This window comes from Eleutherodactylus coqui, chromosome 1 (assembly GCF_035609145.1).
Source record: "Eleutherodactylus coqui strain aEleCoq1 chromosome 1, aEleCoq1.hap1, whole genome shotgun sequence".
NCBI lineage: Eukaryota > Metazoa > Chordata > Amphibia > Anura > Eleutherodactylidae > Eleutherodactylus > Eleutherodactylus coqui.
In genome coordinates this window covers 394,529,906-394,552,841 of record NC_089837.1, presented here as the reverse complement: position 1 = coordinate 394,552,841, position 22,936 = coordinate 394,529,906, and positions in this window count along the sequence as shown.

Below are 22,936 nucleotides of genomic sequence, written 5' to 3'. Positions count from 1 at the left end.
TAATCATCAGAAAGCTATGTATATTCTAATATTGTTTACAGAAATGATTTCTGTTGACATTTATAATATATAGATCTAATATGCATCATACATTGAGTAGCTTTGTAAATACACTGAGTTATTTAGCTTGTATCATATAGTGCATACACTATATCATTATTGTCAATAGCTGCATTCATTTCTCTTCTGTTTGTAATCAGGAAATAAACAATTTCTTGAGACGCACAATCCTAACAGCTAAGCCAAACTCCTATAATGGGGTAGGAAGGAGAGTTTTTCCAGCAGAGTAACAAATGTAGCTATAATACTGCAGGACAGTTGATAAAGTATTTAGCAAGTTAATCAGCCTTCTAGTTAAAGGGGTTGGTCAACATAAATGTAATCAGTACAGTAGAGTACTGATAACTTAATAATAAGTATAATTCTCAGAAGTCCTGCTCCTTTTCTTTCATCTTGCTTTCATGGGCGGATTGGCCATAGACTTCACTGGGAGAATTCCTTGTGACCAGTCCGGTGCTGGAGTTGGTGCCTGGGCTTTGAATAAACTGAAAAAAAAACATTATATACTTACCTCCCAGCTGCTTTAGTCTGATTCACTTCTCTCCCCCATTGACTTTAAGGTAGTGTGATCATGTCACATGATTGCTGTGGCCAATCCACAGCCTCAGTGTTAGTGAGACCGGGGATTGACTGCAGTGATCATGTGTAGAGATCAGCTTACTGTGAAGTCAGCAGGCAACAGGAGCAGTACAGACTAAAGTGGCCAGGAGGCAAGTATAGCATGTTTTTATTTTAATGCCGTTAAGTGGTAGAAGGGGGGCTATTATTAATGTAGGGGGGATATTGTTACTGAACAGGGGCATGTAGGGGGGATATTGTTACTGAACAGGGGCATGTAGGGGGGATATTGTTACTGAACAGGGGCATGTAGGGGGGATATTGTTACTGAATAGGAGCAATTGTTATCAAATAGGGGCATACAAGGGGGTTATCATTACTTAACGGGGGCATATTAGGAAGCTATTACTGAACAGGAACAAAAGGGTGAATTATAACTGAATGCTGATATATAAGGAGCATTATAGTTGAGTGAAGGCATGCAGTGTCATTATTATTGAATGAGGCATAAAGAAGGCAATGTTACTGAGTGGGAGCACTTTGCAGTATGTGAGGCACTAAAAGTGACTTTTCTTATGTGGACCTACAGGGGGGGGGGGGGGCACAAAAAAGGAGATAATATTATTGTGTGGAACATCACAGGCGATATAATTACTATCTGCAGCATTATGGATGGGGGGATTATGTAGAGGTGTAGAAAACAAAGGCAGGTTGCTGGAAAATTGAAAAGCCAAAGATGTCTGTGTGTCATACTGAAGAGACAAGTTTTGAAAAGAAGTCATCATGTAGGTCTGGGTCAGATGGAGAGGAAAAGGGAAGGCGAACAACTCTAGTCAGAGAGTATGTCACCTGTTATCATTAGAGGCAACAGTATCACTGATGGGAGCACAGCTGTCCAGGGAGAAGAATAAAGTGTGGCTATAAAAAGAAATAAAAGGTTGTACTGATTATATATGAGGTGTTGCATCCCTTTAACATTAATGCCATCAGTAATCTGTATGATGGTGTATACATGTAAAATTGAACTTTAACAGATGTAACAAAATAGAGCTACCCATCACTGCATGTCTTTTAGGTGTTTCTCTTTTACTCAGGAGCAGAGCTGGCAGCCGTTCCTCTTATGTCGTGGACACCACAACAACAAAGATAGATGGATGGATGAATCAATGGCTCTTAAATGTGCAGTGAAACTTGACTATTAACTCAGTCTTCAAAAATGGCAATCTGAGCAGCTATAATTATCACCTCATTTAATAGAGCTTGTTTCAAGTACTTTTTATTGCAGGCTTAGATGCAAGCTTTAACCGTACATAATAATTCAAACTGCTTAAGTAGTGAAAGCTGGATACTTAGTCCAAGGAAGAAGCGATTTGTTCAGTGTGACCATGGAACGAGGTGTTGACACAGAAGGTCAACTGGTTTAACCTATAAGGACATATAGTGTTCTACAACTACTCTAACATTATATCTATTTGAAATTGCTGACCTGAAGTATTATATGTTAAACCAGGGAGTTATAGTGTGATCCTGTATGAAATGTCAGTTTACAAAAATTGTTTTCCACCAATGTTCTTGTATAAATTGGTGTGAAGACACTTTCTCTAATGAGGAGATTATGGTGTGGAATATAATGAAGACTGTGCAATACATACTGCAAAGAGCAGGAACACTGATAAATAATTGAAAACTGAGCTGGGAAGTTCAATGTTAAAGTCAAATGTATCGAATTATTATGTTGCTTAAAATAAAATTCCCAACTCTTCTATACTATATTAGAATGGAACATTTCCAACTAGTATAATGAAATCACCGGTAAATATAGACTTACTTTTGCATAGTCTACTTTTGCAAGCTGTTTCTTATTATATGTGTTCCTAGGAAAGTTGGGTGAGAACAAGCACAAAACACCATAGTTTCCACCAGATTTCCTAAAATAGTCAGCAAATTAACGTAGCTGGCATGTCCTCTGTGTTACATACACAGCTGATAGTGCTGTTACTCACTGTTCCCGGCTCCAATGTCCTCTTGGTGATTGCACTATGTTACCAAGTGACCAGCGCCGGACATATATTACTTGCAGGATGCCATTTGATACCTGTGGTCTATTCAAGTCTATATTTGTTTCTGAGGGACCTTTCACATGGGACAGCGGTACGCCGCAGGACCAAATCCACAGGTGTAACCATGTGTATCTGAATTTTCCTGCCGGCGGTGTCCGTGCAGATCTTTTCACTTCCGGGTTCGCTGTACTGCACATGGTCACCGTCGGACATATGTGCAGTACAGTTTTTTTTTCTTTTTTTCTAAATCTCCTGCTTTTCCACAGATCCATGGCCTGTCTTCAATGGAAGACATCCATTTGCGAACTGCACAAAAATGGAGCATGCTGTAATTTGTTTTTCGGACCAAAAGGTCCGCAAAACAAATCTGCATGCTCTAATCCATTTGTGGACGCCATGCTTCTCTATGGGCGGCTTGATTTCCCGTGCGGGTGCCCCAAATCAAATTTGCCCATGGACATTGGGCCTAACTATAGATTCTTTTGCAGAATTGTAGGCAGGTTTTAAGCCATTTTCAAATGCACATCAAAATTCACAGTTAGCCTGCCGATTTTGTGGCGGCATTTACTGCAGCTTGCAGAGCTTCGTGTGGCCTATTAGGTCTCATGTAAAAAGTGTCTTATATACTTCTGTGTCGCTCTGTCCTTATTGTACGACCACACCCTGTTGATGTAGCAAACCCATAGTTGATTTTTTCCGGCTCTGAGCTCTGCTGCCATACAACACAATGAGCTGTTTCTCAAGAGACCCTATTTAGACCAAGACAGTTCTCAAATTAATTGCTAAAGTGTTGAGTTCACATGCAGTTTCTGAATCTAGTTCCATCTGACCTTTGTTCCTTTGGACTAGGGTTGCCACCCAGCCAGTAAATCACCATCTCACATGGTTATTTACTCATGAAACTGGTGCTAGCTAAAGTTTTCTACTGGCAATAATTGTATGTGCAAGTAGAGATGATTGAACATTACAAGGCTTGTCACAAATTGAGGCAAACAAAAGCGTGTAGTGATCCTTAGTAGACAAGGATGTTTACGGGCTTGTTATTTGACCATACTGACAGCTTGCTATGTTAATAATGTAGTGCAACATTTGTCAAGTGAACAATAACTATATGTCCGTATCTTTGAATCCATTTTTTAGTTAAAAAAGGGCTTTTCAAAGAAAGGTGGTCTCCAAGGGGCTTTACTGTATAACTTTAGTGTGGCGATTGGAGTTTGTCAACATGATGTATGCAGTTAATTGCAACCTATCACCAGCATAAACTAAGAAACTAAGTTATGGTGCTGTTAGGGGAGGTGACAGGGATTCAGGTGATGTAATTTTTTATACTCACCTGTTTTCCAGAAACTGCACAGCCAGCCACTGAAGATTGGGAGACTGTGTGCACAGAAATCTAATAAGAGTCAGATTTTCATGTGGCGTGCAAACTTCTGTGGGTGACTGAGCGGGATCCGGAGAGAGGGTGAATATAGACAATACATTACCCAGCTCCCCATCACCTCCCCTGTTTATGGTGATGTTAAGAGCTGACAGGTCCCCTTTAAGTTGTGTTTAAATCATGATATGGCGACGTCCCAGGGTTCAATCACAACTTTATGTCTGAATCACTGAGACAGGATTCAAACAGAACCCTGGTATGAACCCATAGGCTGCTGTTGCTGAAATGGCAGCCAATAAGGTCTCTGTTTCAACAGATTTCTCTTTGTTCCCAGCATTTGTGTGAATAGAATAGTAGAGTCAACCATGGGGTTTTTTGTCTGTCACAAATGCCGAAAACAAATGGAAACCTGCTAAAATTGAGACTATATTTGTCTCATAAATGCCAGGTCCTCTATTCCCCTTGTAGCTCCTCTTATGGTTCCTCATATTGAGTAGCTGGACAGATTTGTATGATTAATGTTACAGCTATGCCTGTTACATTCATTTACACTGCGCTCATGGTGTCAGCACAGTGTAGAGAGTTTCTCTGACTATAATTGCCTCCATGTTTCCACTGCAGAGAAGCAATAGTCTAAGAGTTACAGCAATGCCGGTCTGGGTTCACATCTTCATTTGCATTTCTGTTTTTCTGTCCATCGTAGGAATAATCAACTGAAAATGACAGTGGTGCTGGAACTGTAACATGACAAATACCCAACAGCATCCAGTGGACCCTAATGACTGTAATGCAGCTTGTTGGGTGTTTGTCATGGCGTCCATCATTTTATCGTAAATAAAATAGCTCAGCTTTTGTGGAAGCTCAACATGGACTTCTGGGATAGAGAGTAAAGGTAGGATATCAGGGTTGAATATCACTATTTATCCCTGGCATCATATGTAAAGTAACTGTTTACATTCTTGGCAAACAAAGAATAATTCCCAAATCAAAGTGTAAAAATTACATTAAGCAATGTCTCCAGAACAAGCCCCTTCTTCCCCTTTGAACTTTGGCTGATATTTTTTTGTGGAGAAAAGTGGCAACCCTGCTTCAAGATCCCTTATTTCTTCTTCTAATTCCTGGCCTTGTTTCTGGTTTCTTGTACCTTGACCCTCAGACAATTGCTCCTGTGTCCTGGGTTTGTTGTATCTTGACTGCTTTCCTAGTGATTACTGTTGTTTCTGTCTGACCACGTCTCATTCCTTTTTTCTAGATTGCATTTAAGATCTGTGCCTGTTGCTGCCCTTATACCTCCTGGTTCTATCTGAGGTCTGTTCCTGGTGATTGTTCCTGCCATCTACTGGTTTCATCTGAAACCTGCACCTAGATGCTGCTCTTGGTATATCCTGGTTCTATCCTTGGCCTGCTTCTAAATTATGGTCTCGGTATCTCCTGGTTTCATTCCTGGTCTGCTCCTCAATGCTATTTCTGATATATCCTGGTCCTCTTCCTGGCCTGCTTGTGGACAATGTTCCTTGTAAGACCTGGTCTCTCTGCACTCTATTTCCAATATCTCCTAGTTCCAGATTAGGGTCTTTTCCTGGTTTCTATGTTTCTGGTCCCAGCTCCTAGTCTGTACTCTTTGTTCCTGGTTACAGCTCCTAGTCTTTTCCTTGTCACCGTTCTCCAGTCCAGTGACTATGCTCCAGTCTGTCTTTTGTCTACAATTCAGCTTGTCTTGTGACCACATTACAGTGAGTCCTATAAGCACAATCCATGTTCCCGATCTGTGAACAAGATCTTGTTCCACACTCTCCAAGGTCAAGAATCCTGTTCTACTCCACCTCTAGTATTGTTCTTGTCCTGCCATCACTGATGTGTGCACCTGTCAACTATGATCTGGGAATCTCCTGCAGTAAAGTCCATATTTCCTTAGAGGGGGTAAATAAGAGGATCCCTCATATTCTAAATGCCAGTCTACCTAGCGCAAACCAATTGCAGTCTAGGGATCCACTTTACAAGTCACAAGAAATGTAAGGGTACCTTTACACGGACCAAATATTAGTTGAAAGAGACAGGTTACTGAGGGAGAAATTGTTCGTTGGTCAATAGTCCTTTCATTTTAACTGAAATGAAGCGACTAGTGAGTGACTTTTTGCTTGGTATGAACAGGCAGTCATTCATCTTTGAAGGACTGCCTGTTCATAGTGAATGGATGTGAGCAGCCGGAAGAGATCTATGATGCACTCCGCATCCATTCACTGAACAACTATCACTCCTGTGTGAAAGCACAAAAGCGATAATTGCTGCAGCATATGTCAGTACCCTAGCAGCATAACTAAGTTAATTTGTTATTCTGTAAACTGGTACTAATTAGAAACATAGAAAACTGACGACAGAAAAAGACCATCTAGTCTGTCCTTATATTATTTCCTTTTTACTTCTCTAGAAATTTGATATAGCATATATGCTTATTCCAGGCATGCAAGAATTATTTTATTGCTGATTTTCCAACCACATCTGCTGGAAGTTTGTTTGTCTATTACTCTCAGTAAAAAAATATTTTCTGACATTGCTTCTCTCAACTAATCTCAAAATGTTCCCCCTTGTACAAGTGTGTAGCCTCCTAATAAAGCACTCCCCCCAAATACTTCTTTATACCTTTAACATACTTAAAGGTTTCAATCACGTCTCCCCTCCCCTTTCTTTCCTCCATGCTATACAAATTAAGTCTTTCCTGATAAGTTTTGCTCTCGTGACCTTCCACCAGTTTTTTAGCCCATCTTTGGACTTGTTCTATTTTATCAATGTCTAAGATGAGCTCTCCAGAACTGAACACAGTATTCCAGAAGTAGTCTTAACAGAGCTCTATACAGCAGGATCCCAATCTCCCTCTTTCTACTGGTTATACCTCTAGCTAAGCAGCCAAGCAGCCTTTTTGCTTTCCCTACTGGCTGGCTGTACTGTGGACTCATTTTGAAGCTGTCAAAAATCAGAACACCTAAATCCGTCCCTTCTGATGACCTGGATAACACTGAAGAGCCAAGACAATATTAATTGTGAGGATTTCTTCTCCCCAAGTGCATTATTGTACATTTAGAAACATTGAACAATCAGTTTTCATTGTTTTGGCCATTTTCTAGTAAAGCTAAATAGTTTTCCATGTTTAAGACACCACTAGGCATATCAACACTTTTTTTGTCATCAACAGACAGACCTTATGTATGAAACCTTCTCCTATGTCCATTATAAACATATTTTAAAAAAATAAGACCCAGGACCGATCCTTGTGGTACACTACATGTAACTCTTTCCTGTTCAAAAAACAGTCCATGAACTAAGGTGATATCTGTGATATCTAACTTTTAATCAACAATGCACCGGATTATCCAAGGATTAAATCCAATTTTGCAATAACTCATCTATGAGCTCTTAACGTGGAATTCTCTCAAAATCTTTATCCATGATACCACCAGTTAAAGGAATTGTCCACTTTGGACAATGAATTCAATCAGATGTTAACTGTGGTGGAATGCAGCAGCAATGGTTATAACTACATCACCAGCATAGGCAAAATAAAGAATTGCGCAGTACTAGAGATGAGCGAGCAAGCTCGTTTAGGGCTGATGCTCGATCGAGCATCAGTCTTGTCGAGTAACTGATTACTCAACCAAGCACTATGCGGGGGGTGGCGGGGGGGGGGGGGGGAGAGAGATCTCTCTTACTTTCCCGCTCACCCCCCGCATGGTGCTCGGTCGAGTAATCAGTTACTCGACAAGACCGATGCTCGATCGAGCATAAGCCTTGAACGAGCGTGCTCGCTCATCTCTACACAGTACCCATTCAATGAATTGTTCATATGATACGCAAACATCCAAAGCGGCATATATACATTGTAGCTGCTGTGGCTAATTGAGGGCAGTTTTTAACATAAGAACCTCATTGCCCCAAAAGGTTTTTGAAGATTTTTTTTTTGAGCCAGATATCCCCTTTAATAACCCTTATAGTGACATCTATTATTTATCAGTTTAGGGAAACACAGAGGAGAAAAGCACATATAAAGTAAATTGACTATTTTATAGGTGCTACATGGATTTCAGGAGGAAATGCTGTAAAATGATATTATATGTATACAAGGCATACATTGCAAATGATGTATGACACTATTGCTAGTAATCAAGTCAAATGATTTGTACCTTTCTATATACAATTACGTTTATAATTAGAGAAAAATGTACTAGAAAACAAAAAGCCCTCTATAGAAAACACATTTCATGTTAATGGGTACAAATCACCAGAAATACTTAAGTGTGGGGGCACAAGGAAATTGCATTTTCAATTTATTGAACTATTAAAAATTCCATCAACTCGAGTTCGTTTTTCTCTTTATTACGCTTAGGAATGGTATAATTTGACAATTGTTGATCACAATATATTGGTGATAATCAGACATGAGTCCTATGAGTAATTCTAATTATAATTTCAATTGCGCTCATAAAATTAATGCGCGCTTGTGATTCTCAATAGCTCTCTATAGATTGTTTGAACTTTATTGTAGAGATCTTTGAACTTTTGTCCTTTTCATGCAGTTGCTTCTATGCAGACTAAGCCCTGGGAGCCTGACAGTGACAAGTTCAAACAGTCACACCCTGCAGAGAGAGCCAGACACAGTAAGGGTCAAAGGGTATATTGGATTGGTTTGATGTGCCATGGTGTGGTCCCAGGAAAAAAAAGCTCTACTTACCATATTCTAGATATGTTAGAGTTTTTATATGTTTACATAGTGAGCTCTAAAACGCAGGTACAGTCAAACTGATTTCATGTTAGACATTTTGTCTATGTGTCTAAGCATATATACTGTATGGTGCACAAATCAGCACAAAGACAAAACAATGCTATTCAATAAAAGCTACAATACAACTTGATATAATCTAAATGCCTATGCCCTACCATGGGCAATTAAGAGATCTTAAACAAATTTTAAAAAAAAGCTTGTCATACAGGATTAAGATAATATCTCATTTTCCATTGGAGATTTAAATACACAAATAAAAAACTAGCCTCACTCGATATTGACCATAAAATTCCAACATGGCAAATACATTTTTGATGGATATTTGCCATTGGTTGGCATCTGTTACTCTAATTCTTGTCACAGAAAAGTGCCCATTGTATAAATTGGAGTTTTCACTTGTCCAAACTTACTCGTATATGGCCCCCTTTAATGTTGGTTGGTAACACAGCTTGTTTCACCTTCATCCAACAGTTGCATCAAGGAAAACCCCAAGCTGCAAGTTATTATGGCTAAGTCTAGCTTTGAATTGGCCATACATCTTAGATAGCCGCTTAGATCTGTTTAGACCTGCCAATTTGTCGGGTGAACAAGCGAATGATGTCAGAGTTCACTAGGGCAGCCCATTTATACTGGCAGATAAATCATTGGCTTGTTCAAACGGGAAATCGTTCAGTCATTCGCATTCACTGTATAAGTGAATGAGAAGGACTGAATGATCAGTATTTAAACTGAACTATTAGTGAAAGAGCCGACAATGATTTTTATGCCTGCATGAAGTGAGCGATAGATGAAAAGTGAACAATTTATCATTGGTCATTCGATTGTTGGCTGCGTTCACACTGAACGGTTAGCATTCATTTTTGATTGTTTGAAAAGTGATCATATGTCGGTTCTCCATGTTTCTCTAGCTGCAGGAATATCTATTTTAGCATGCCATCACCATGTTCTAGCTGATTATAGGTTCATTCAATAAGGCTGTATGGCTTAATAAAAATAGTTTGATTGTCCTTTGTGATCTACCGCAGGGAAATCCAGTTGCAAATGTTGGATTTCAGCCTTAGCAGTGTGCTTAGGACATGGCATAATAACCTGTTCAATAGTATAAAGTTGTGAAAAATATATAAATAAATACATGGCATGGAAAAAATGTGAAAATTGCCATACAGAAAATGCATTACTTCAGTCACTATATATAACTTTTCCACATCAGCTCAGGCAAATTGAGGCCATCCTTAAAGGGTATTCCCACCACAGCAAATAATACCCTATCCGAAAGATAAGGCATAATTTGCTTACTGGTAGAGTCTGCCCTCTTGGACCCTCAATGATCCCGAGAATTCAGCCCTGATGCATCCAAAAATGTGGGCAGTGGAGGATATACATGTACACCTCTGCCCCATTCACTTCAATAGGGCTGCCGAAAATACTCGAGTTGAAGCATTCCAGGTTTTGATGCAGATATTCATTGAAATCCATAATGGAAAATGTGACACAGATTTATGCCATGTGAACATAACCTAATAGTTCAAACAAGAAGAGCGAGGGCCCTGTTCACAAGAGCTTACAAGTTATGAGAAAATAGGGATGAAGCAACAAGTAAAAAGAACTTGTGTAACAATCAAATTCAGGGTTGGAGTCTCTTGTAACTGCTGCGGATCGAGGCAGAGGTCGGTACGCAGGTAAGTATATCAGGTAGCAGTATGGAGGAGTGGCAGGTGGAAGAGCTTGATTACTTGCTGGGAGCACAATAATCTTGCAAGGATAGGAGGTGCCAGGCCAGGTTATATAGGGTGGGAAATCACAAGACAGGGTGGAGCCAAACAAGAACTGGGTTAGCAGGAGCAAGGAATGGGAACAGGTTCAGCAGGGGAGCTGTTCATCAGGCTGATAGCTTACTGGGGAGAGCTGTCACCTGGGGCGCAGGAGTTCCGGGTTCGAGATTGTTTTGTACTATCGATAAGTCTTTTTTGAGAACAATGTCTGCTTTAGCAACTAACCTGACTTGTGTTGAGCTTATTTTAATGTCATACTTTTTATTTTGGCATGGACAGGCTTGGGATCCCAATATTCTATCTATTTAGCCTTCAATAGATAATGGAGTATGGCTAGTTGAGGATAACCCAACTATCCCCTGATGTGCTGCTAGGGTAATGAGATTGTAAATGTTGGATTTTAACCAACAGCGTGCTCAGCAAATGGTATAAAACTGTACTCAATAGTATGAGGCTGTGAAAAATATAAAAATATATGCATTGTCTGAAAAATTAGATATTCATTGCTTTGTTCTCAAATCAAAATGTTAACGAAAGATGAAAAGAAAAATCTGAAGCCCAAGCTTGACAGTTCCTGTAAAAGAGTGTTTATGAAGTATTTTACACTTTAGTCAATAAAAATATAATAGCGTTAAATAGTGTCACATGAGCACCATTTAGACTCTACTTCATATACCTCAATTTTGGCCTTTTTAAACTTCTTGTACAGACTCTTAAGTATTGCCAGATGGGTCTGAAATTTAATCACCATGGGGGTCTTTTTAACAAAGGCAGATGACGATCCGAATTGCAAACATTTTACAATATTCATTACCTTTTCCAACTGAAATGTCTCTATGTTCAAATAGAATGTCTGCCTTTAATGTTCTCTGACATTTGGTTCCCTTTTTTCTCACTAAAATGACAGCAAAAATTAAAGCAGGTTTTCATAACCCATGCAATGCTTTCGTGTGTCAAATAAAAGCTTTGCATTTTGCAATACATATGTCTCTCAGCTAGGCTATGTGCACTATTTTTTTTATAAGATCTCTTTCTTTGTGTGAAAAGAAGAATCAGAGGATAATTCAGTATGGGACAACATGAAGCCAGACATCCACACCAAGGAGAATGTCATCGCACCTTGGGAAATGTGAATTAGTAGTATAATGACGTGCTGATAATTTGCTCATTTGCATGTTCCAATGTGGGAGTCCAGTGAAACATCTGTCACAAATTTCTTATTTGCATCTTAATTTAGGTTCCTTGGATTTCCCTTTTGTACAGTTCTGTATAATTGCCTGCCACTATAATGTCGACTAAATGGTTTTAGCTACTCTCTAACCCTATAGATGACACACTGTCTGGATCCAAACTGGCTCCTGACTAGCAATTACAAGTCATGGTATTCTTCATATATCAGTAATTGCTACAATCCAAATAAGAATTTTCTAATGCAGTACAATCACTTTAGTTTGACACACTGTAAATGGAACTGGCCAGGTTGTAGATAGAGATGAGCAAACTGTTCAACATTTTGGTGAATATGGCACCCATGTTGAATTGTTACAAAAGTTTAAACAGAAACCCACCATGAAATCAATATTTTTGTGGGTACAAAGACAAAGTGTGGTCAACCACAGGTACAGCTGCCTAATAAAAATGATCCCAAGGAGAACCCCAAAACTCTACTCCAAGCCAACATGCCTGTTAGGGTTTTGAGTTCTGCCAGGACACTGAATAATCGACTGACTGGCACAGAGAGGTGTGTTCAGCACCTCCTCCAGGTTAAACACTGCACCAAAAGCGTGCAGCAGTGTATTATATGGTGCTCCAACATCATGCAACACATCATTGGTAGTGCATGGAAAGTTAAATCTTGCGTAGCTGGTTCAAATCCATTTACCTGACATTAGCATTGCTTACTTTTCTTAGATCCAAGAGGGACAGAAAGTTGGCTATTAATGTTACGCAAATGGAACCAGTATAACTCTGTTTCAGGTCAAACTTTGCTAAAAGTTCAGTTAAACATGGACATAGCCAAAGCTTTTAGCAAAGTTCTACCTAAAACAGGGTTCTGCTGGTTCGGTTCGCTCACCAATAGGCCTGAACACTGGTGTATAACACTGTCTAAGAGCCTTAAAAGCCCTGTATAACACCCTCATTGCGTTATACAGGTTTTTTATTGCTCCTAGACACTGTTATACAATAGTTTAAGAAGCTTTGATGAGCCTCCGGTTCGGTTCAAACTAATTTGGATAAAACTCAACTTTCTGCAAACGTTCAATGAACCGGCAGAACCGAACTATTCAAAATTTCACTCATCGCTATTGGCCATGCATGTATAGGCAATATATTTCACAAAAAATATAGAAAGAGCTGAGTGTGTTCACTCACCAGTATATTCCAAAGTAGAGTGACTGTGTGCATATGGCCAAGTCAATCCTTTCCTCCTCTCTTCTCTCAGCTGTCTTGTATACAACAGAGTCAGAAGGAAAATCTCCTATGGATATGCTATTAATATTTATGGTTAAAATACCCTGTAATAAGCAATGCCAGAGAAACACATACATTTAGCCATCAGAAATGCTAATTATCATTCCAAAGATCTTTTATGTCGGTGACTATTTTACCATTGACTCTATATAACATTTCCTCATCACTTAAGGCAAATTGAGGCCATCCTTTATACAACATTTCTGTGGGAACTTGCTTTCAAGAAAAATTTAGTGTTATTGCCATAGTCTATGTTATGAACTGCATTTCATCTGATTCAGAAGTGATTTATAATGTTTTGGTAATTGTACTTCATTTGGAAATTGCTGGTCATTATCATAACAGACCTCCATTAAAAGCACTTCACCTTGAATAACAAGTCTACTTCAAGAACATTTGGTTAGTCACACAGAAACCCAAACCATACAAAAATATACATTTTTGTTTATTCATGAGTTTAAATGTATTTTAGGATCATGAGTGGGTCAAAGTATTTGGACTTTCGAAAAAAAAAAATTGGATCCAGTATATGTAACCAACACTGCAAGTTATGATTTTGTCCTAATTTGTATTTATTGAAATGTTTCCAAATCGGCTTTGGCTCTTTGAGGTTACGATATGTAATCTAAGAGTGTGCTCTGCTGATATAATGGTTATCTTTGGCAGCTGGTTGGGCGTACAGCACATGTTCAATGTAACAACACATAGAAGCAGCAATATATCAGGAGCAATTCAGACATACTTAGAAGTGGGGTAGCTGAGCGAGGAATGTATCCTGCTATCTGTTCTGGTTACCAACTAAAGTATGTAAAGGGCAGAACTATCAAGTGCAAGTCACTAAATTCTAACTTATCAGCACAATGATTTCTGGGAAAACACCTTTTCATGCCATGAATTACAGCACCATTGTCTCAGTGTACACCTTTTTAACATCATTTATTAAGTTATAAGGAGACTTGAAGTTTACTTGATGTTTGTGTATTTAGCAGCAAAAATGTAGGCACATTTCTTTGCTGATTCTCCACCCTAGATTAAGCAGGAAGTCATCCAAATGCTCAATGGAATAATTCATAAATCATTTATATTGATTTTTTTCAGCCAATCTCTCCCTTTGACTTTAGCTGGAGTGTTTTGGCTAAACAAGACCCAGATGGTTTTAGCATTTAATGAATTACTCCCTACTAAGATATTAGCCAGGTTTCTAGCTGGGTGCAGGTCTCATCCACTTTTCAATTATTCATCCCCAGGAACAATGTATGTAGCAATTACAGTATCAGATATGTTTTACACAGAAAGCTAGAAGTAGACCTATATTTTCCATTTACATAATATTTTATAAGACTTGCATATTATCATCTCCTAAGTTTATGGATGAATATGGGACACCTCTTGACTTATATTGGCTTTGTGTTTAGAAATAAAAGTTTACATAAAAAGGAAATATACTGTAGAATGTGTTACAATACTTAAGTTATATGTCTACATTTAATGGACATGTTAAAGAGTTTACATAGAAGCTATTTGTATGCTTTTATGTTTTGTACATGTATTTCCATAATTAAAATCATTTTTTTAATTATAACCAGAGCAGTTGTCGATCCAAATGTATATTCTATATCTATTGGAGAAGATGTGGATGAAATTACTGAATAGGCTAACTATGATGATATAAGACAGATAGGGTGATAAATTCTAACAAGAAACCATTTTTTTTGCTATTTGGGACATTAAAAGCTATATAATAGTATTTTTAAGGCGTACGTAAACTTTCAGATGACTTATCAAAGTAAGATGTAATGTGTGTATACATGAGGAATAACACTGTTTGTGGTCATTACATTACTTGTATCATAAATTGTTTAACAATTTCTCTCTCTCCATCTCTGATTCTCAGTTTGCAATGAACAGGTAAATGGGGACTGCTGCTATGCCTCCCATATACAGCACATAGAGGAGATACTCCCTCTCTATTACTATGTCTCATATACAGAGAGAAACAGCAGCAATAACATGGAGGACAGTATAGAGAAGTACTGAGCAGTGTAAATGTAAATGCAGCAGCATGTCTGTGTGTCACTCTCTCCTTCTTTCTCAATCAAATTTCTCCTCTCTATCCATAGACTCTGGTAATATGATCCTTTTAGTCAATTTTGTCTACCAAGACTAATGTTGGCAGTTTTTCAGAGTAAGCAAACAGTTTGAGGGAGGGGATGTCTGATAAGTGAAGAACAAGGTATTTTTTCTCTAATAAAAGATATAATAAAAATATATTACAAACTTTCTTATATTCACGTGTACCATTGATTTATCCAAAATTAGCTGATAGCCCATGCAGAGATTGTCCTTAGTCAGATTTGAACCTAGGACTTTAGTGCTGCAAGGCAATACTGCTAACCACTACGCTGCTGCTTCTTCTTTTTTCTTCTTCCTCTTCCTCCTTCTTCCTACTCCATAGGAGGAAGATAAGAACAAGAAGAAGCAGAAATACAAACTCCATGCAGATGTTGTCTTTTGTCAGATTTTAACCTAATACCCCAGCAGTGTAACGCAAGAGTACTTAGCCACCAAGCTTCTTTGTCCTTCTTCCTCCTGCTTACTTCTCCGGATGTGAAGGAGAAAAAAAGGAAAAAGAGGAGAAGACATTGCATTTCTCCAATTTCTTTTTCTTACCCAGGAAGGAGAAAAGAGAAAGCAGATAAAATTATGGTAATTTAGTGGTTACCTTTAGTGCTGTTACCTTGCAATGCTGGATTCCTAGGTTCAAATCTGACCAAGGACTACATCTTCGGGGCTTAGTCACACGGGCGCATCGGCGCCCGTGTTACTGCAGGTAGCAGTCGGCCGTACCTGAAGACGGACATCTCTCAGCAGCGCCGGAGGAAAGAACATGTGACCGGCTTCATTGTCGGTCATGTGTTCTTTCATCAGCGCTGCAGAGAGACGTCTGTCTTCAGGTACGGCCGTCTTCTTTCTGCAGTAACGGCTCAGTCACACGGGCGTATCGGCACCGGTGTACGGGTGCCGATGTGCCCGTGTGACTGAGCCCTCATGGAGTTTGTATATTTTCTTTGTGTTTTTTTTCTTGTTGCTCTTCCCCACCTCCAGAAAAGGGGAAAAAAGCATGGTGGTTTTGTACTGTTGCTTTACACTGATGGAGTCCTAGGTTCAAATCTGACCTACAGCAACATCTGCATGGAGTTTTCCAATTCCATGCATAAGTTTTCCATGGTCAGATTTGATTCTAGGACCTTAGCACCACAAATAGCTAACTACTGTGCTACATCTATTATTCCTCCAGTACTTATTTTAGAAGTTTATATGAACTTCCAGTTCAGTAGAAGCAAACCACCTGAGGTTTGGGTTCTAGCAGACCCTAACTTTTACCAAAGTTTCACCCAAACTCTGGTTCTATAAGTTCACTTCGCTCATTATTTTTGGATAAGTTGTCCAAGAATGTGCAAAATTCAGGCTGTCAACCCTGTGTATAGTTAAAATTTCTAAACACTAACATAACTATTAACAATTCTTTTATTTTGTTAAAACTAAGGGCACTCTCACACAGGTGTTTGTAAAAGCTCAGGGTTTTTACATTCAGCATTTTACACATTTTTGGAACGGCATTTTCAAACACATTTGACAGCGTTTTTTACGCGCCCCATCATTGCAATGGGTGATGTGGTGCATTAAAAATGCTGCAACGCACTAAAATAGAGCAGACAGTGTTCGATTAGCTCATCTGAGAAGCCCCATTGAAATCAATAGAAGCTAAACACAGAGTTTTTAATGGGTGTTTCAAACGCCCAATAGAACACTTTAAAAAATGCCTGTGGGAAAGTAGCCTAACTTTGAATATAAACAGCCATTCATAGAGATTTTCCTCCTGTCATGTTCAAATAAATTCATTTAGAAAAAACCTTAGATACAGGGGTATCATAGTCAAATGAAAAATTGCTACACTTGACACACACACACATATATATATATATATATACATATATATATATATATATATATATATATATATATATATATATATATATGGACAGTAATGTTGTAACAATAAATGCAATGAAACTGAACTTCACAGCTACAGTTCAAGGCATAGATTCCAAGACATAAGCCAAACTAGTGTAGAATCCGGCATTCACACATCTTAATTTTACATTACTGTACCACCACAGAGTAATGTAAGATTAACTATTCTGAGAGTTATCCTCAATGCTCAGAGGAAAGCATAATGGGCATAATTGCCTGAAAATCCCATGAAATGTTCTTTTTGCAGTTTGCAATTTCATATTGGAATTTAAGTAGCTGACAATAGCAGCATAAATGAGGAATATACAAATTGTGTTTACTTCTAACAGTAAGCTCCATAATGCTAGCCTTATGAGTATAGATCAATCCAGCCTGAATGACAGGATATGTATGCTATTTGGCCGTGTGTCCCATTGTCTGCTTTTGCAACCATCAAGGATGCGTCTTGTAGCTTATGGGCTCCAATGAAAGATTTGTAAGAATATGTCCTCACCTACCATCTTCAATATTTCTTTTTAAGTGACAAAGGAGCCTGTGGGACTTCTCAGGCATCAGGGTAATATGCACCCCTTGTAGTTGTGCTGCTGGCAACTATGTCTAATAATGATCCTATGAGATGAATCAATTTGAGTGCATGCACACATTGGCCGCCTGCAGACGAGCGGAAATCCCGCCGCGGGATTTCCCGCGGGATTTCCGCCGCTGAAAGTCTGCATAGGAGTGCATTACAATACGCACTCCTATGCAGACGGCCGCGGTTTGGCCGCGCGAAATCTCGCGCGGCAAACAAACCGCGGCATGTTCTAATTTTCTGCGGGGCACGCACTCACCTGGCCGCCGGCTCCGGTCTGCGCATGCGCCGGCTGCGCGGCAGCCGGCACATCAAAGAGCCGGGGCCACCAGGCGCGGGTGAGTACGCGCTCGTCCCTGCAGGCTCTGGGGTCGGATCGCGCGGCGAGATTTCTCGCTGCCGGATCCGACCCGCTCGTCTGCAGGCGGCCTATGATAGCAGACAAACTCGTGAGAAAACTTTTATTGCACTTGCTGCCCTAGCCTGTCGTCTAAGTATCTTTGTAAAGTTAGGGTAGAATTGTGGTACCCTCACTGACCGCATATTACCCTTTTCAGCCGCAGTTTTCCGGCGTGGCACATTCAGCCAATCAGCTGGCTGGGATCGGCACCACGTGACTACACAGCGTGCACGCGGATTGCCTTCAGCAGCCGTGTGCACGACACACTACAGTTAAGCAGACGTGCACTACACACTACACTTAAGCAGCACGGGGTTAGGGTTTAGGGTTAGGTTTAGGGTTAGGGTTAACTAAACCTAACCCCAACCCTAAAACTAACCCTAAACACTAACCCCAACCCCAACCCTAACCCTAAACACTAACCCTAACCCTATACCTAACCCTAAACCTAACCCTATACCTAAACCTAACCCTAAACCCTAACCCTGTGCTGCTTAAGTGTAGTGTGTAGTGCACGGCTGCTGAAGGCAATCCGCGTGCACGCTGTGTAGTCACGTGGTGCCGTTTCCAGCCAGCTGATTGGCTGAATGCGCCGGAGAACTGCGGCTGAAAAGGGAAATATGCTCACTGGCCTCATAGTCCTCCTAGATGCCCCCTATAATCAAGACAACTCAGGAAACTAGCTGCAATATTACAGTTCATATGGTCAAACTAACAACTTGTTTAATTCTGCCTTACTGGATTTTCCATATACCTGTATGTCCTAAGAGTAGTCTCCTTTGTGACCTTCATTCTTGAAGATGATATGAGGAATAAACATTTCCATGGAAACACTCTCCAGTTATAATGTATTCATTTAAATGTCCTAAAGTCACATGAATACTTATTCTACGATTTGCTAACCAATGAGTTACATATCATAACAGCATCAAATGAAAGAGCAATTAGCGCAATCTAATTTTCATGATACATCTTCATTAGAGATGAGTGAACGTACTCGTCCGAGCTTGATACTCGTTCGAGTATTAGCGTGTTCGAGATGCTCGTTACTAGAGGCGAGCACCACGCGATGTTCGAGTTACTTTCACTTTCATCTCTGAGACGTTAGCGCGCTTTTCTGGCCAATAGAAAGACAGGGAAGGCATTACAACTTCCCCCTGCGACGTTCAAGCCCTATACCACCCCCCTGCAGTGAGTGGCTGGCGAGATCAGGTGTCACCCGAGTATATAAATCGGCCCCTCCCGCGGCTCGCCACAGATGCATTCTGACAGAGATCAGGGAAAGTGCTGCTGATGCTGGAGCTGCTATAGGGAGAGTGTTAGGAGTGATTTTAGGCTTCAAGAACCCCAACGGTCCTTCTTAGGGCCACATCTGACCGGGTGCAGTCCTGTTGAGGCTGCTTTTAGCAGTGTTGCACATTTTTTTTTTTTTTTGTATATCGGCCGTGCAGAGCATTGTGTCCTCAGTCTGCAGTAATTTTACATAGTAGCTAAGTTTTACAGCAGGCTTGCGCAAAATTCTTTCCTGGCTCTGCGTTGCCTGTTACATCACCGCTGTCATCCTGTCCAGAGGGAAACAGTCTGCAGTAATTTTACATAGTATAGGGCCAGCAGTGCTGAGGCAGGGACAGTGAAAAAGGTGAAAGAGATATACTGTCTATATAGGCAATGGGCTTTTCCAAAATAATTTGGGAAAAAACTTTCTATTTGGGCTGCCTGTGACCATCCTCAGTGTACTGCGTCTGTGCTGGGGGTAGTAGTCCTAATTAATACGCAGCCAGCTAAGTGTTACAGCTTGCGCAAAATTCTTTCCTGGCTCTGCTGTGCGTTCCGTAAGCGAAGTCAGCCTCCAACCACAGGCCAATAAGCGGCACATTTAATTACAGCGTTCTGTTTCTGCACTACTGGTAATACACCATGCTGAGGGGTAGGGGTAGGCCTAGAGGACGTGGACGTGGACGCGGGCGAGGACGCGGAGGCCCAAGTCAGGGTGTGGGCACAGGCCGAGCTCCTGATCCAGGTGTATCGCAGCCGACTGCTGCGGGATTAGGAGAGAGGCACGTTTCTGGCGTCCCCACATTCATCTCACAATTAATGGGTCCACGCGGTAGACCTTTATTAGAAAATAAGAAGCGTGAGCAGGTCCTGTCGTGGATGGCAGAAAGTGCATCCAGCAATCTATCGACCACCCAGAGTTCTGCGCCGTCCACTGCTGCAACTCTGAATCCTCTGGCTTCTGCTCCTCCTTCCTCCCAGCCTCCTCACTCCATGAAAATGACACATTCTGAGGAGCATGCAGACTCCCAGGAACTCTTCTCGGGCCTCTGCCCAGAATGGGCTGCAATGGTTCCGAATCCTCTCCCACTGGAGGAGTTTGTCGTGACCGATGCCTAACCTTTGGAAAGTTCCCGGGGTCCCGGGGATGAGGCTGGGGACTTCCGGCAACTGTCTCTAGAGCTTTCAGTGGGTGAGGAGGACGATGACGATGAGACACAGTTGTCTATCACTCAGGTAGTAGTAATTGGAGTAAGTCCGAGGGAGGAGCGCACAGAGGATTCGGAGGAAGAGCAGCAGGACGATGAGGTGACTGACCCAACCTGGTTTGCTACGCCTACTGAGGACAGGTCTTCAGAGGGGGAGGCAAGTGCAGCAGCAGGGCAGGTTGGAAGAGGCAGTGCGGTGGCCAGGGGTAGAGGCAGGGCCAAACCGAATAATCCACCAACTGTTTCCCAAAGCGCCCCCTCGCGCCATGCCACCCTGCAGAGGCCGAGGTGCTCAAAGGTCTGGCAGTTTTTCACTGAGAGTGCAGACGACCGACGAACAGTGGTGTGCAACCTTTGTCGCGCCAAGATCAGCCGGGGAGCCACCACCACCAGCCTCACCACCACCAGCATGCGCAGACATATGATGGCCAAGCACCCCACAAGGTGGGACGAAGGCCGTTCACCGCCTCCGGTTTGCACCGCTGCCTCTCCCCCTGTGCCCCAACCTGCCACTGAGATCCAACCCCCCTCTCAGGACACAGGCACTACCGTCTCCTGGCCTGCACCCACACCCTCACCTCCGCTGTCCTCGGCCCCACCCACCAATGTCTCTCAGCGCACCGTCCAGCCGTCACTAGCGCAAGTGTTGGAGCGCAAGCGCAAGTACGCCGCCACGCACCCGCACGCTCAAGCGTTAAATGTGCACATAGCCAAATTTATCAGCCTGGAGATGCTGCCGTATAGGGTTGTGGAAACGGAGGCTTTTAAAGGTATGATGGCAGCGGCGGCCCCGCACTACTCAGTTCCCAGTCGCCACTACTTTTCCTGATGTGCCGTCCCAGCCCTGCACGACCACGTCTCCCGCAACATTGTACGCGCCCTCACCAACGCGGTTACTGCCAAGGTCCACTTAACAACGGACACGTGGACAAGCACAGGCGGGCAGGGCCACTACATCTCCCTGACGGCACATTGGGTGAATTTAGTGGAGGCTGGGACAGAGTCAGAGCCTGGGACCGCTCACGTCCTACCCACCCCCTGAATTGCGTTCCCCAGCTCGGTGGTGGTATCTGCGGCGGTGTATGCTTCCTCCACTAAACCACCCTCCTCCTCCTACGCAACCTCTGTCTCGCAATCAAGATGTGTCAGCAGCAGCACGTCGCCAGCAGTCGGTGTCGCGCGGCACGGCAGCACAGTGGTGGGCAAGCGTCAGCAGGCCGTGCTGAAACTACTCAGCTTAGGAGAGAAGAGGCACACGGCCCACGAACTGCTGCAGGGTCTGACAGAGCAGACCGACCGCTGGCTTGCGCCGCTGAGCCTCCAACCGGGCATGGTCCTGTGTGACAACGGCCGTAACCTGGTGGCAGCTCTGCAGCTCGGCAGCCTCACGCACGTGCCATGCCTGGCCCACGTCTTTAATTTGGTGGTTCAGCGCTTTCTGAAAAGCTACTCACGCTTGTCAGACCTGCTCGGAAAGGTGCGCCGACTCTGCGCACATTTCCGCAAGTCCCACACGGACGCTGCCACCCTGCGCACCCTGCAACATCGGTTTAATCTGCCAGTGCACCGACTGCTGTGCGACGTGCCCACACGGTGGAACTCTACGCTCCACATGTTGGCCAGGCTCTATGAGCAGCGTAGAGCTATAGTGGAATACCAACTCCAACATGGGCGGCGCAGTGGGAGTCAGCCTCCTCAATTCTTTACAGAAGAGTGGGCCTGGTTTGCAGACATCTGCCAGATCCTTGCAAAATTTGAGGAGTCTAGCCAGATGGTGAGTGGCGATGCTGCAATCATTAGCGTCACCATTCCTCTGCTATGCCTCTTGAGAAGTTCGCTGCAAAGCATAAAGGCAGATGCTTTGCGCTCGGAAACGGAGGCGGGGAGAGACAGTATGTCGCTGGATAGTCAGAGCACCCTCCTGTCTATATCTCAGCGCGTTGAGGAGGAGGGGGAGGAGCATGAGGAGGATGAGGAGGAGGGGGAAGAGACAGCTTGGCCCACTGCTGAGGGTACCCATGCTGCTTGCCTGTCATCCTTTCAGCGTGTATGGCCTGAGGAGGAGGAGGAGGATCCTGAAAGTGATCTTCCTAGTGAGGACAGCCATGTGTTCGTACAGGTACCCTGGCACACATGGCTGACTTCATGTTAGGATGCCTTTCTCGTGACCCTCGCGTTACACGCATTCTGGCCACTACGGATTACTGGGTGTACACACTGCTCGACCCACGGTATAAGGAGAACCTTTCCACTCTCATACCCGAAGAGGAAAGGGGTTCGAGAGTGATGCTATACCACAGGACCCTGGCGGACAAAATGATGGTAAAATTCCCATCCGACAGCGCTAGTGGCCGAAGGCGCAGTTCCGAGGGC